General features: G+C 47.7%; 1 pseudogene; it reads left to right on the top strand.

The window, feature by feature from the left end:
* The first annotated feature begins 9,445 nt into the window (after positions 1–9,445).
* Positions 9,446–11,338, top strand: LOC113409135 (annotated as a pseudogene).
* Positions 11,339–11,730: the final 392 nt, after the last annotated feature.

Below are 11,730 nucleotides of genomic sequence, written 5' to 3'. Positions count from 1 at the left end.
CTTCCCCCCAAATCCCATCCACTAGACAGGCCGGAAGCCAGAGCCAAGCCATGGTAAGAGCCTCCCAGGGAGAAAGGGCCATGATGGGGAACCCCGGACTCTCCAGCTGCCCTGGGTGGGTGGTGGGGACTTGGGGGAAAGAGGAGCAGGAGCAGGGTCTCGTAGTGAGGGGGGCTAAGGATCTTCTCATGCCCCTCCCCACCAAGAAGAGGCTCGTGCCACCCATGAGCTTCAGGTATGCGCAGAACGGCACCACAGGGAATTCAGACTTGGCCGGAGTGATCTGTACTCCTGGAAGCCGTTACCAACGTGTGGAGGTCAGCCCAGCCCCCAGGCTGCTCTAAACTCCACTGATGCAGGGGGAGAACAGGCCAGAGAATCAAACCACTTTAACTGGCCCCTTGCCATCCCTGCTCTCTGCAGCACACGGGGGAGCTCTGCTGGGACAGCAGAGAATCCAGCCAGGTTTGTCAAAACTGAAAGGTGAGATTCCCAAGCAGTGTCTTGATTCCAGAAGTTGGGGCTTTAAGAAAGACAGGAAATAGTGCGAGACTCCTGATGAAATCCCAGGAGCTGGCGCAGCTGGCAGGATCTCAAGCAGAGCACCTACAAACGCAGGCACTGAGGGTTAGTTAGTGGTCACACAGTCCAACAGTTGCAGAGACGCTGTTTCCCTCTGCACTTGCCTGCAGAGCCCCGTGTTGTAAGGAACAGGGTTACACTACAGACAGCCGGACATAACAGTGATGGGCTCACAGAGCTGCTGGGTTCCTCAGGCACAGCTCAGAGAGTCTCCTCCCCTAGTCAGGCATGAGACATGTACACACCGGGTAAGCAAGGTCATGCACATTCTTAATAGACATGGGAGTGACCCAAGCCAAGCTCCACATGCCAGCTGCTAGCTCTCTATTGGAGGGAGTCCCCAACCACCACCACTCATCTCCTCCTCTTGGGAGTGGTGGTCATGGAACCCCCATCTCTAGGACAATATAACCCATGCCTTCTGGTTGATGGGGTCTCCCTCTGTTCTCTTCCCTCCGATGACTCTCCCAAACCATTCTCCGATGTAGTACCTGTACAGAGAGCCTGAAAACAGTGTCTTGCCTCTTTCTGCATTGGGGGTACATGGGTTCTCCTTTCTTCTTCTGGAGGTCACAAGCTGACAATTTTCTTCCCCGTTCTGCACTGCCCTCTCCTATTCTTCTGCATGCTGTGCCTGCAGTACAAAAGCTCACTTCTAGCCATCAAGTAAAACTGGGATATATGATTTCATTACCCTCTAAATCATGTCCTTTCCTTTCTTGGGTGTAATCTCACCATTGTCCCTATATTTGAGCTGGGAACAACAACCCCATCTCTACTAAACACTTAAAAAAAGGCAGCTGTCACTTGTCTATACTAATCTATCTCATGTATCACTACAAGCTAAGTTAGACAGGCTTCACTATGGAGATAGAGAAACAGAACTGGACCAACTTACATTATTTTGGGAAACCAAGGATCTCTTGGAAACGAGCCTATTCTCCCTGTGTCTCTGAGACTATCTTCTCATCTGTGTGCCCCTTTCTTGTGGAAACAGTCTTTGCTGAAACCTCTGTGAGTCTGGGCCCAGTCACCGTAGTGCTCAGCTGTGGCCATGTTACAGGGCCAAGGTGTGAAGCTGACCTTTGCCTCAGACTGCTTTAACCCAGCCAGATCATCAAGATGAGGAGCCCATGTCCATTGTATTTATCCTCCTGCCACCTCTGTGAGACAGGGCAGGGCTATTATCCACCTGTACAGAGGCCCAGAGACAGCCAATGGAATCAAATCAAGACCTCTTGTGTCGCACACCAGTGCCAAGACCACAGGGCTCCGCAGCCCAGCCAGGTTGAGGCTGGCTGATTGTAAGAGGTGCCCAGGAAGCCCAGGCCACTGTGGGGAGCCTCAGGGGGGTGCTTCCTGGGAGGCGCCTCCTGGGAGGCAGAGAAATGGGATTGGGGCTGCTCTTGGGCCCTTCAACCCCCTGACCAGCACAGGTGGATGGTCAGGGGCTCCTCACAGTGGCTCACTGTGCAGCTCTTATGATAGTCGGGATCTGGCTTCCAGCCGGGCCAGTGAGCAGAGCCTTGGGGGAAGCGGATGAGCAGGGGGCAGAGCCGCGGGGAGAAAAGATGTGGCAGGAGCCTCAGGAGAAGAGGGGGAGTGTGGGTCACAGTGGGGGCTCCTGCCTCTGACTTGCTTCTGCCTTGTGAAAAGGTGGTCACCTTACACTGCATGGGCTGGGTGGGGCTAGGAACTAGCTGTGCCTCTGTGGGGGAGCTGAGGCCTGTTTCCACCACTCTGCAAGCAACTGGGGCCAGGGAGGGAACCTGGGTCTGCGTCTTTTGCCAGGACTCCTGTGTGTCAGTCCCTCATTCACACATCCAGCTCTGCTCTGCCTTGGGAGCATTACAGTTGGATGGGGTGGGCTCAGTAGATGTGCAGTGTACAGAGCCATCAATGGGGGAGGGGCTGCCTTAATGGATTCTCTTGGGGCTCCTGCATTAATTATGTCTCTGACATGACTCAGTCACAAGCACCTGACTGAGGGCGTAGGGGAAGGTGGGTGTCTATGCCCAAATAATAGCCCCTGTCCACAGCTGGTGCAGTCCCATGGATCACGAAGCACCCAGAGCGCTCAGGAAGGGCCAGGACTGCGACTGCAGAACAGCTCTGCAGCTTTTTTCATGGCCCGTGGATGTTTAACCACAGACGGGACAGTGACAGGCCAGGTGTAATGGAAAACAATGTCCACATCCCTTCTCTTTATTGACTGTATCAACAGGAATTCTGAGGTCAGAGCAGCCACCGACATGGATCATTATGGGCCAACATCCCACCAGTCCCCTGGTTCTCCACAAACACAGTCACTCTGTAAATGCTGCTGCCTGGCTTGGTCTCCTTCCACCAATTCCCTGTCCTCCCTCACCATCCCTTCTCTTATTCCACCAGGCCTTAGATCACTTCTGAACCTCTCTCTACAGAGTTAAAATCAGTAGCTCATGTCATGTCAGATGTAAGCATCCAGGATGGAAGAGGTGGTCTGTGTTTTTCATCTCCTGTGTCAACAGTGCTAGATTCGGGTGACAAAGTGACACTTCACTTGATGAACACCCTGATTATCCTTGCATGAAGGTGTTTGCTTTTCACGCTGTACACAGTTGGGTTCATAAGGGGTGGGACCAGAAGGTAGACATAGCCGAGGAGAATCTGAAGCAAGGTAGGAGAGCCCTTTCCAAATCTGTGTAACACAGAAAGGCTGATCATTGGTGTGTAGAAGAGCAGGACAGTGCAAACATTGGAGAAACAGGTGTTCAGGGCTCTGACGTGCTCCACATGAGATGCAATGCTCAACACTTTTTGAGGGTCATCACATAAGATAGGAGGATGAGCAGTGAGTCCAACCCCACCGTGGAGATTATTATGAACAAGCCATAGATGCTGTTGATTGTGATATCCGAACAAGCCATCTTCATGACCTCTTGGTGCAGGCAGTTGGAATGAGAGAGGACATTGGCTCAACAGTATCGGAACCGTTTCAGGAGAAAGGGGAGTGGGAATATTAAGGCCACCCCTCTTAGCACACACACCAGTCCCATCTTGGATATTCTCGGCAGGGTTAAGATGGAAGCATATATCAGGGGGTCACGGATCGCAACAAAGCGGTCAAAGGCCATCAACAAAAGCACGGAGGATTCAATGAACGAAAGTGTGTGGATGAAGAACAGCTGTGCAAAACAGGTGTGACCAAGAGTGGGAAAAGCCCAAGACCAGGTCAAAGCCACTCTCCAGCCACTCCCCATAATTGAGGTTCCATTTCAGCGAGTAGCTGTGGATATTCTGGATTCTTTCCAGAAAAAGACACCCAGAGGAAAGCAGTACGTACTGACTTTCATGGATTTTGCTACCCGATGGCCGGAAGCTGTACCCTTAAGCAACACCAGGCTAAAAGTGTGTGCCAGGCATTAACAGACATTTTTGCCAGGGTAGGGTGGCCCTCCGTCATCCTTACAGATTTGGGAACTAATTTCCTGGCAGGGACCATGAAAAGCCTGTGGAAAGTTCATGGGGTGAACCACTCGGTTGCCACCCCTTACCACCATCAAACCAATGGCCTGGTGGAGATGTTAATGGAACGTTGGGGGCCATGATACGTAAATTCGTAAATGAACACTGCAATGATTGGGACCTAGTGTTGCAGCAGTTGCTCTTTACCTACAGGGCTGAACCACATCCCAGTTTAGGGTTTTCACCATTTGAACTAGTGTATGGCCGCGAGGTTAAGGGGCCATTACAGTTGGTGAAGCAGCAATGGGAGGGGTTTACGCCTTCTCCAGGATCTAACATTCTAGATTTGTAAGCAACCTACAAAACACCCTCCGACACTCTTTAGCCCTAGCTAGAGAAAACCTAAAAGATGCTCAGGAAGAGCAAAAGTCCTGGTATGATAAACATGCCATGACTCGCCCAGACAACTATCCAATACCACACACAGAGGAGCCATTGGAGAAACTGGGACGTGCCCAGTTCATATCTACTTTAGACTTAACCAAGGGGTACTGGCAAGTACCACTAGATAAATCTGCCAAGGAAAGGTCATCCTTCATCACCCATGAAGGGCTGTATTGATGTAATGTGCGCCCTTTTGGGCTGCGAAATGCACCCACCACCTTCCAGAAACTTGTAGATAGTCTCCTAGTCGGATTGGGAGAATTTGCAGTCGACTATCTTGACAATGTGGCCATATTTTCTAATTCAAGTGCATAAGGGAGGCAGGACTAACTGTTAAGGCTAAAAGGTGTCAAATAGGCCTAAACAGAGTGACTTATCATGGACACCAGTTGGGTCAAGGAACTATCAACCCCCTACAGGCCAAAGTGGATGCTATCCAAAAGTGGCCTGTCCCAAAGTCAAAGAAACAGGTCCAATCCTTCTTAGGCTTGGCTGGATATTACAGGCGATTTGTACTGCACTACAGCCAAATCACCACCACACTGACAGACCTGATAAAAAAGAAACAGCCAAATGCAGTTCAATGGACTCAAGAGTGTCAGAAGGCCTTTAACCAGCTTAAAGCGACACTCATGTCTGATGCTGTCCTAAGGGCCCCAGACTTTGAAAAACCTTTCCTAGTAACCACAGATGCGTCCGAGTGTGGTGTGGGAGCAGTTTTAATGCAGGAAGGACAGGATCAAGAATACCATCCTCTCGTGTTTCTCAGCAAAAAAACTGTCAGAGAGGGAAAGCCACTGGTCAATCACCGAAAAAGAATGTTACGCCATTGTGTATGCTCTGGAAAAGCTACATCCATACGTTTGAGGATGGCGTTTCCACCTGCAAACGGACCATGCTGCGCTGCAGTGGCTTCATACCGTCAAGAAAAATAATAAAAAACTTCGTTGGTGGAGGTTAGCTCTCCAAGATTTTGAAATAGAACACATTTCAGGAGCTTCTAACAAAGTGGCTGATGCACTCTCTCGTGAAAGTTTCCCAGAATCAACTGGTTAAATTGTCCTTGAAATGTGCAGAAAATTGTTAGTTTTTATATAATCAGTAGTATATCTAAAGGTGAATGTGTCTTATTAACTCCGTTTTCTCCTAGAGCTCCAGGAAGAAATCACAGCCAGTGTGGAACAGGCTGTCCAGCACTGTCTGTTATTTGGTATGTGTGTCATAAATATAAAGGGAAGGGTAACAACCTTTATGTATGCAGTAATATAAAATCTCTCTTGGCCAGAGGTACAGAATCACTTACTTATAAGGGGTTAATCAGTTCAATTAACCTTGTTGGCACCTGACCAGAAGGACCAATGGGAAAAGAGGATACTTTCAAATCTGGGGTGGGGAGGAGGTTTTGGTTGTGCTCTCTTTGTTTGTTCCCTCTCGGACAGAGAGAGACCAAGCAGATAAACCATCCCTTGAAAAGATACTTTGAAATTATACATGTAAAATTAAAGAAATTGTAAGTAAAGGCAAGGAAATGCATTAGGTTATCTTTTGTTTTACTCTGAAAATTTTCCCTATGCTAAAAGGGGGTTTTATTCCTGTTTTTCGTAACTTTGAAACTATGCCTAGAGGTGAATCCTCTGTGTTTAAAATCTTTTTATTTACCCTGTAAAGTTACGTTCAGTTCTGATTTTACAGAGGTGCTTCTTTTACTCTTTTGTTTATAAAAAAGTTCTTCTTTTAAGAACCTGATTGATTTTAGTGTCCTAAAAATGAAGGGTCTGGTCTGTACTTTTAGTAAAGGCAATTGGTTGCTATATTATTCTGAAGCCTCCCCAGGAAACCGGGTGAAGGGCTTGTTGGGATATTTTGGGGAAATAGGAATTCCAAGTGCTCCTTTTGTCTATATCACTTGGTGGTGGCAGCAATACCATCCAAGGACAAGGAAAGGAGTTGTGTCTTGGGGAAGTTTTTAACCTAAGCTGGTAGAAAGAAACTTAGGGGGTCTTTCGTGCAGATACCCACATCTGTACCCCAGAGTTCAGAGTGGGGAGGGAACACTGACAAGAGGCATAACTTTGGGAATCCCTGGATCCTGGGTCCCTTTTCATCCTCAGGGAGCAAGGAAGGGACCTTTCCTATAGGAATGATCCGAGAGATATTTCCATGTAGGGAGCCTTGTGGAATCTCCCTTCCCTGGCCTGCACCCTGGTTTGCAATGTAAGAAAGGGGGCTGCTCGGGAGAAATCTGGTCCTATATTCTTATTCTTTTTATTTTATTATAATTTATTTTATTTCATTTCAGCAAGAGTACAGTTGTGACAGCATCATTGTTACCACTCAGCCACCCCCAAGGTATCCATATGACAAATCAGAACCATAGAAGCAGTGATGAAAAGCCTGTATTCCAGGAATAGATTCTCTAGCATGGCTGGCACTGCAGTCCAGGTGGGTAGCATCATCACACATCCCCTGTGATTTGGCCTCCTGCAGTTTGCCATTGGCTGTGACAGGGGTTAGGGCTGGTGCACGCGAAGCCAAGTAGCTGAGTTTCCCTGATGGCCAAGTGGCCCCCAAGGGAATGTGCAGGCATGCTTCATATAGACGGCTGCCCTCTTATCTGAACAGATACTGCCTGCTGCCCATGCAACCTCTCTGATGACTCCTTGTCCTTTAGGGTGAAGACCTCCAGGGTCAGTGACTCCCCTTCTAGCAGGAATTGGGTAAGTTGAAAGGTTTCAGTATCTTTAAAATGTGCAGTGAAGGGGAAAGGCTGCAAGCTGTTTACCTTGGCAGATGTTCTGTGCAGCAGCAGAAGTTTCAGCTGGGCTGTTAGGGTGACTCAGTGACAGGGCTGGAGGGCAGGCAGCGCTAGGTAGCTTGGGAACCCCTCCACTACAGCTGCCCATGCTCCATGGTGGGTTGCTCAAGCTACACAGAAATCTGACATATGCTGCACACTCAGTTATTTAAGCTACGAAGAGATTCAAAACAATCTCGGAGTGTTAAAACCCCGATGCCCCGAGTCAGGATTTTTCAATGGCTCCCATTTCTAGAGGTGCCATGTGCCCTGGGCCTGATCCTGCCAGGGGCTGAGCGAGAGGAGGCCGCACAGAATATCAGTGACTAGTTCCCAAATTGCCTCAGGTTTATTTGCTCCTCGAAATTTAATCAGCAAATGCATTTTCAAAGGTTTTATTCTCCAGGCTAATTGTGAACGCAGGAATTCAGAGCTAATTTGCTCTCCGGTAAAAGGTCCGATGGGCCATATTTGTATTTCCTGACTGGCTGAGGGCTGTAGAATCTCTGTCCTGTAGATACCCCTTAGAGTTCCCGGGCTACCGGCATCTCTTCCCCCTCTCTGATCTCCGAATGCCACATGTCAGGCCTCGTACCCTGTCCTCTCCTGGGACAGGAGCCCATGATCCTCCCACCCTCAAACAGGCCCCAAGGGTAGAGCACACTGCAGCTTGACTGTGCTTGCCCTACAGGTACAGGTGGGTTCGGCACCTGTGGTTCTTCCCTTTGGGAGGCTGTGAGTAGTGGTGAGACGAGTGACCAGCCAGCCTTCTTGAACCAAAGTTCTGTTTAATGTCAACTGTAGGAATAAAGCATAATATGGGAGAATAGGAGGGTTTTCAAAAATCAGTCTGAATGCATCTGACTCCAATTCCTACCTCTCTAATGGGGACCAAGACAGGCCGAGAGCCTTAAGACTTCCCCAGCGGTGTCTGTGCCTGTCAGTCTGAAAAGTTGCACAGCAACAGCTGCCCCACCTCTCAACAGACTCTCAGAACTGGCAAAACAAGCTGGATAATGTGGCTAGAGCCTGGAAATAGGCTCTTCCCAGCTTGTAACTCTAGTGTTGTCTCATCCTCCCTGAAGTGCTGACTGAGAGACGGCTTTTCTTCAGCTGTTGCTTCCCTTCCTTCTTGTTTTCCAGCAGCCTGCTTTAAATTAAGAAGAGCCATACTGGTTTCACCCAATAGAGCCATAACAGAACCATCCCAGTAGTTAACCCAATATAGCTATAAGCAAACATCCCAAGAACTCGGTTTAACCTACACATTCATTATTGCATCTCAGCTCCATGTCTCTCCCAATACCGTTATAGGGTGCTACGTATTTTAGGAATACAGGCCAGAGACAGTCAGAGAGAGAGAGAGCGAGCAATAGACTACTTGCCTGTGTGAAATGAAGTTCCATTTCCATGAATACTCATGCATTTGACTTTGAAATCCACTTCCTGCAAACCATCATTGTGCTTGAATAACAAGTGCTGGGGTTACTATGTACTAGAGATTGACAGCTCTGGGAATGGATATTTTCTATACGGATCCCAATGCCTGTTACCACAAAACTTTTCATTGTAATACAAGTATTAGAAACCAAACTTCCGTGACATGCCTCTATATCAAAAGCCAGCAGGAGAGTTGTTGTAATCTCTACAGGAAGGAGCAGTGGTAACTTTACTGCTTAATGGCTTTCACTTTAGAAAGTATTATAGAAGTACTGCACATACTGTTTGCAACAGCTTTGTGCTATTAACTCTTTGTTCAGTGGAGAGTTGTAGGATTCCGCCACCTGGTAACTGAGCAGTAGCTGTTTCTAACACTTACATTTAGGGTCACGAACACAATCCCTCTGCAATAAATGTGCAAGACTTTCCAAAAAGTCCTGAGAGAACAGAACCACTGGTCTGTGTTTCAGGAGAGTAGAGCTGAGGTGCAGGAAAGGAGAGTGTAATAGTGGTTGTATATAATTTGCACCCACTACCACTTACATGAGCAGGGCTGAAGTAACTTACATGTTCAAGTTACTTACTTACGGATAATAGTGCAAACCTAGTGTTTTCACTATCACCCATATGTGTCGTTATCCCCACATCCTCATAACTGAAGTAACTATCTGTGTTAGCTTGTAACTTCCCAAATATCTACAGATCATTGCATGGGAAGAGGACACAGGTCCTGAGAGGATGAAGAGAAGGCTATAGGATGATTGCCCTCTCTCGATTCAGTCAACATAGGCCAGGCAAAGCACTTCAGCTCCTCTTGGAGGGATTTTGGGGGGGTCAGAGTGTATCACCAGGAGCAGTTGGTAAGGGAAAGTTAAAAGAGTCCTGTTCTGATTGAATTTATACATATAAATTTGGGGTGATGACATTCAAGGAAATGTTATTGAATTAAGAACTTGTGCCTAAGAATGTATGTCATGTACTGCAAAGAGGCAGTGGCGTAATTTGGACTCTCAGGAGTAGAGAAATTTAAAAAGTATATACAATGAGACAATGGAACACATTTATAAATAGCTTCAGTGCAGGACAGATGAATTCAATTACAGTTTTTCCCATGCACTTGCCATGTGTTTACACACATCTCATAATACAATGGACCACATTCAGAAGTGGAGGGCCAGAAAGTGTGTCTGTGGGAAAGTCACAATTGTAAAATCACACAGCACTCAAGTAGGCTGCGAAACTCCCATCCACAAGACATCAATGGGGCCAAGAGTTTAGCGGGATTCAAAGAGGGACAGGATGTTTATATGGCTAACCAGAAAATCCATTTACAGCAGTGAGGATTGTTTCAAAAACACTTGGATGGGCTCTAAACCTTCCTGATTTGAACCGCAAAATTTGTCTAATTAGTGGGTTAAGGTTATTTCAAAGCTGCCTATTGCAGGGCGTCTTCCACTTCCTCTGAAGCATCGGGAACTGGCCACTGGATACTAGTCTAAATGGACTATGGGTCTGATGCACTCTGGCAATGCTTATCTTCCTATTTGTTGTGTAAATCCAAGATTATGTTTTTGCTGGGCGTCTCTAGACTTGCACTGAGAGTAGAAAGATGTCTCGCTAAATGTCATCCAGTCTCCTGTCCATTTTCCTTTTAGGAAGGAAAGTTCAGGACTCCTCAGACCTCCCCAGTACATTATGTCAACTGTCAATGACACCAAATTCAGCTCTGCAGTGTTCCTTCTCACCGGGATACCTGGGCAGGAAAACGTCCATCTCTGGATCTCTATTCCCTTCTGCTTAATGTATGTTATATCCATAGTAGGAAATTCAGTCATTCTGTTCATTATAAAAACAGATCCAAGCCTCCATGAGCCCATGTACATTTTCCTTTCCATGTTGGCCGTCACAGACCTTGGCTTATCGATATCCACCATGCCGACGACACTGGGTATATTCTTGTTTAACTCTAGAGAGATCAGCCTCAATGCCTGTTTTGCCCAGCTGTTCTTCATCCACTTGTTTGAATGCACTGAATCCTCTGTGCTTTTGTTGATGGCCTTTGACCGCTTTATCGCGATCCGTGACCCGCTGAGATATGCTTCCATCTTAACCCTGCCAAGAATAGGCAAGATGGGACTGGTGTGTGTGCTAAGAGGGGTGGCTGTAATGCTTCCACTCCCTATTCTCCTTCAACGGTTCCGATATTGTCGATCGAATGTCCTCTCCCATTGCTACTGCATAAACCAGGACGTCATGAAGATGGCTTGTTCAGATATCAGAGTAAACAGCATCTATGGTTTGTCTGTTGCTCTCTTGACGGAGGGGTTGGACTCGCTACTCATCTTTCTCTCTTATGTGATGATCCTCAAAACAGTGCTGAGCATCACGTCCCAGGCGGAGGGCCTCAGGGCCCTGAACACCTGCATCTCCCACCTCTGTGCCGTCCTCCTCTTCTACACACCAATGATTGGCCTTTCTCTGTTACACAGATTTGGGGAGGGCTCTTCTCCCTTGCTTCAGATTCTCCTGGGCTACATTTCCCTACTTGTTCCTCCCCTGATGAATCCCCTTGTGTACAGCGTGAAAAGCAAACACCTTCGTGTGAGGATAATCAGGGTGTTCATCAAGTGAAGGGTCAGTTCATCATCCTGCTCCAGCATTGATGACATGGGAGACGAAAAATACCGGCCGTCTCTTTCATCCTGGACCCTTAAATCCGAGACGACATGCGCTACTGATCTCCACTATGTAGAGACATGTTCAGATGGGGTCTAAGGCCTGGAGCAATTGTAGAGCGACTGGTGAGGGAGGACAGTGCACGGGGGGAAGAAGACCAAGGCAGGCAGCAGCATTTACAACGTGAATTTGTTCGTTGAGAGCCAGGTGACTGGTTGGATGTTGGCTCACAAAGAACCGTATGGTTGCCTGCTCCAACCTCAGAATTCCTCTCGATACAGTCAATAAAGAGAAGGGAGGTGGATGTTGTTTCCCATTGCCCTGGCCTGTCACTGTCCCGTCTGTGG

The sequence above is a fragment of the Terrapene carolina genome, unplaced genomic scaffold (assembly GCF_002925995.2).
Source record: "Terrapene carolina triunguis isolate 2854851 unplaced genomic scaffold, T_m_triunguis-2.0 Scaffold30006, whole genome shotgun sequence".
In the NCBI taxonomy this organism is placed as follows: Eukaryota; Metazoa; Chordata; order Testudines; family Emydidae; genus Terrapene; species Terrapene triunguis.
The sequence above is the reverse complement of the archived record's forward strand: the minus strand, read 5'-3'. Positions and strand labels throughout refer to the sequence as shown.